The 4,523-nt window shown below is 34.2% G+C and overlaps 1 long non-coding RNA gene across 3 annotated transcripts; it reads right to left on the reverse strand.

The window, feature by feature from the left end:
* Positions 1-1,730: 1,730 nt before the first annotated feature.
* LOC147389192 (uncharacterized) lies at positions 1,731-4,266 on the reverse strand. 3 transcript variants are annotated; one of them, XR_015170855.1, is made up of 4 exons: positions 3,659-4,266; positions 2,736-3,469; positions 2,152-2,499; positions 1,731-2,061 (listed from the first exon to the last, which is right to left on the reverse strand). It is a non-coding gene; the product is annotated as an uncharacterized LOC147389192 (long non-coding RNA). The 3 variants fall into 3 exon arrangements; XR_015170854.1 differs by having other exon boundaries at positions 2,152-2,301; positions 2,381-3,469; XR_015170853.1 differs by having other exon boundaries at positions 2,152-3,469.
* Between the last annotated feature and the right edge of the window lie 257 nt (positions 4,267-4,523).

Here is a 4,523-nt window from a genome sequence, read left to right on the forward strand (position 1 = left end):
TTGGGCTACATATCTGTTCATGAGTTCTGCTGTCAACCCGAGGAGTAAAGCCCTTGGACTTTACCCAATCTTCCTTATGTATGTTTCTGTTGGTTTTCTGATCATTGCAATCGATTAAGACATCAAGGATGAATTTTAATCTACATATTAAAAAAAGAGAACGACTTATAAGCCAATGTAGCTCACATTGCAGGCATTAGCATTTAACATGCTAGTTATCTTGCTTCTTACCTGTTGAGTTATTTATGTTTCTTTGGTAACTGACTTAATATTTGGAGATTCGATTGTAGTTATATTAGCTGGTCTATAAATGAGTTGTATTCTATGGTTTGTACTTTTATTTTATTTTATGGGTAAGCTGGACTTGGTACTTTTATTTTATTTTATGGCAAGAAAAGTAACTTGGTGCTACACCATTATCTCAAATTTTTGGGATTAGTTTTCGATGAAGTTGTACTTGAACAAGAGATCTCAAAGTTCCATTCCAACAAGTCGACTCTCATACTGGGTGCAGTTCAGATCATTGTTAGAGAAGTCTGTACCATTTATTGTTGCTAAAAAAAAAACTGGTTTATCTTGGTCTAGTTGTGGTTAATGGGGTTGATATGCCCATTGAAATCATTATGCTTGCATCAATAGCAAGATTCAGGACTGGTCGATTTATCATTTTGTGTGCTCTGTGTGTAGTCTGAAACAAGTGTGGACACATCACGTGGGGATTCTTTTTTCTCACATGAGTAGTATACTTTAGTGGTCCCTTGCCATTTGTTTCCTTTAATGGCAAATCATAGAAAATCCAAATATCCTATGGTGCCTGGGAATATTGTGTCTCACTTGTCGTAATTTTTCAAAATATCTAGTGTTTTCTTGCTCTAACTAATTGTTCAGGATGTATTGGATTGCAACCATGAGATTGTTGGAATTGTCAAAGAGGTTGGTTCCAATGTTAAATGTTTTAAAAGTGGTGATCATGTTGGAATGGGAACTTATGTGAACTCGTGTAGAGATTGTGAGTATTGTAATGATGGGATGGAAATCCATTGCTCAAAGGGTTATACCCTAACCTATGATGTTGTTGATGAGGATGGTACAATAACAAAAGGGGGATATTCTGTTGAAGACCAATCATGACCAATCATGCTTTGTTAAAGGGTCTTTCAAATGTGTAGGTCCTGGATTGCTGGATTTATATAGCAATCTGAATACAGCATGTTTAGTTTTCCTATTGTTACTGCTTGTACAGAAAATCCCAAATATGATATTAAGAAAACTAAGAATTTCAATAATTTTTTAACATAAATCAAACTCACGCCTTTTGTGAATTGAACCCACCCAACAAATGCAAAACACTTGAAACAAGATGTAAAACAAAATAATGACTTTATCGAAAACATAAGCAAATTGTGCTAGCCTTCAAATTATGCAAGTTGAAGCCAGTTCCAAATTCGATTTTCAAAACAACTTGCATTGCCATTGCCTCTTCTCACCAAGAATTAGTACATCTTTAAACAAATCAAACAATGAGAACAGTTCTACCATGCTTCTTTGTTCCATAATTCTTCACTAAAAATAACTAAAACAGTAAAATCTTAAAATCTTAGATAAAAATTTATAAAAAGTTACAATGCAGCCTTTTCATGCAAAGTGCCTGACATGTGACAACCACCTCAGGCCCATATTAGCAAAAACATTCATTAACAACACTACTCAAATATTTGTGAAGAAGAAGAAGAAGAACACCATTCAGTGGCATGCCTCGCACTTGATTGGATTCAATCACAACATTCAAACAATAATTGGACAAAAACTTCACACAGTAATATAAATCCCAAACAAGATTCCTTAGATGGGTCCATACAAAATATACAAATTACAAATGTCTATTCTAGTCCTCAATTTCTAATTTATCTAATTTTTCTTTCAAATTATTACAAAGATTTACACCGAGGTCTTCGATCATTTTTTTCCCCTTTGTAATTTCTTCAACTGCCTCTACGTGTTGATGCATTAGTCTTCAACTCCTCATCCCACATGAAAAAACCACAACCATTTTTTTTTTGACTGAAAAAGAATTCACATAAGACATAATTTGAGAAAAAAATTCACTTTAAACTATATGTTGATTCAGTACAAATAAAAAAATTCACTTACAGTTGATTTAGGACAACAGTAAAAATTTTTCCCTTTATTGCCATTTTTATTTGATGTGGTAGTTATTAATTTGCAAGGTCCACACCCACATCTACACCATTTTAATTTATCTATCCAAATCCAATATCCACAACCATTATCATTTCCAACCTAGAAGAGACAAACAAAAGAATTTATAAAATTTTCAATAATTTATTACAAAAGCGTATATTAAATAATTAAAGCTTACCACATTTGGACATTTAAGATAATGACGATTATAATTTCTTGAAGTTCTAGAAATGAATACTTAACAAATTCCTTTGCCACAAGCACATGGAATTTTTATTTCCATCGACATCCCAAACACTTGAGAAGATAATATGAAAAGAAAAAAAAAAAAGAGATAGAGTTAGGTAAGCATCATAAAACACTAACCAACATGAAAAATTTTAATAAAATATTACAACTACTTAAGAAAGGGTATAGCTATCCCACCCCAAAAATATAAATCTAGCAAAGAAAAAAAAAAGTAATAAGTAAAAATTGGGGTGCCAATAGCAACTTTCAAATATAATAGTGTAAATCAAAATAATGCAACACACCTTATGAGGATAGACTTCAACATGCAAAGTTATTGTTACATGTGATCTTGTCCATGACTGATGTCCATCAACAGGTCCCTATTAAAATTAGCCATTTTTTTTTCCTAATATTGGCTCATGTGATAGCAAAAAGAGTAGATATTGTAATTTTTTAAAATATGAGATCCATAACATTAACTCAACCTAGAAAGTGTTGTGATGTAGTTAAATTTAATTTCATGGCTGTATGTTTTCTGTTCAAGGCAGTTGGTAAAAGAATGGTACAAGAGTTTCTAGGAATCCTTTAGAAAGCGAGTACTCAACTACATTTCCCTTCATTCGGAATGGGACCAGGAGTGCTCTAAATGCAATCTCTGCTGTGGCAGAAGCTTCTACTAGTGATACTAGAAATCAACTAGAGGAGAGGAGTGGTTTAAGTTTCCAAAAGAAAAAATTATATATATAGAAATCATCAACTTGCATCATTGAGTGGCACTAGAAAACAACAAACAGATTGGGTTTATATCTATGGCACCCCACCCCTTTGGTCTTCAAGGCAAAGATGTTATTCATTAATTCAAGCAATTGTGATGAAATGTTATTCAAAATGGCAAAAATTAGCATACCCGGACTAGCTGCTGAATCCCAGCCAAACATGAACTATAAGCAGTAGCTCCTGAATAGAGACCTCTCTCAGCACCAATTAACCCCCAAGAGTTTTCCAAGCTAACCAATCCCTCATAAACATAAAAAACCTAACATAAATCAATAAACCCATCAAACCAAAGGCCTAAAAAATTCATCAACTACGAATCAAACCTCTCTAATCAATTAAAATCACACAAAATAAAAATAAGAACATGAATTCTTCCAACAACCAGATTCCAGTATTCCACCCAATTAAGGAACTTTCACGCAAATTAAAAATACCCCATATTTCTTACCAGCAGCGGAACGAAGAAGATGAAAAATTTATCACTATCGCAAATCGTCGCCGTCGTCGCAAATCGTCAGTGAGTCATCGTATGTTGTCGAGAGAAAGAGGGAATGCGAGTTAGAGAGAGAGAGAGAGAGAGATGAGGAAGAAATTGTCTTCGTTTCCAGCAAATCGAAATGAGAAAAGGTCTCTACACATTCGTTTTCCAGCAAATCGCCTGAGAGATGATATCAATTTCGATGAGGAATCGTTTCCAGCAGATCGTCTGAGAGATGAGATCGAATCTGTCGTCATCGTCGTTCGTTAGCAAAGATAAGAGAGAAGAGGAACGAGGAGGAAGACGACGAGGAAAGAGAGATCTGTTTTTGTAAACGACGAGAGAGAGATCTATTGTAGAAAAACGAGGAAGGAAGAAGACGATCGCTACAATCTGATTTCTGTCGATTTGTTTTTGTCGAAGAGGGAGGTATTTGCAATTTTCAAAACTTTATTTGTTTACATTGATTGTAAAGTCACAATAGATCTGAACCGCAGATCTAATGTTTATTGGACGATCTCTACGATTTGTAGAGATGGAAGTTCGTTTGTTTGTCTTCCGAACGCAACCCATATATATATATAGGGTCGGGTTCCTGCAACACACATTGCGACACACATATAGACAACGTGTTTATCTTATATGGGCAAAAATGTTTGGAATGGGCTAATTTTTTGTGAGGATGATCTCTGTGATGAGAGAATCATCCTGGCAAAAAATCATCAAATTCCAAAACTTCTAACCCCATCAAAATTGATTTACAAAAATTGGACGGTCTATAATTTTTCAACAAAAATCGGACGGTCTAGAAGTTTTGGAATGGGATGATTTTTTG

The sequence above is a fragment of the Akebia trifoliata genome, chromosome 12, assembly GCF_017979445.1.
Source record: "Akebia trifoliata isolate Shusen 1 chromosome 12, ASM1797944v1, whole genome shotgun sequence".
Taxonomy (NCBI): domain Eukaryota; kingdom Viridiplantae; phylum Streptophyta; class Magnoliopsida; order Ranunculales; family Lardizabalaceae; genus Akebia; species Akebia trifoliata.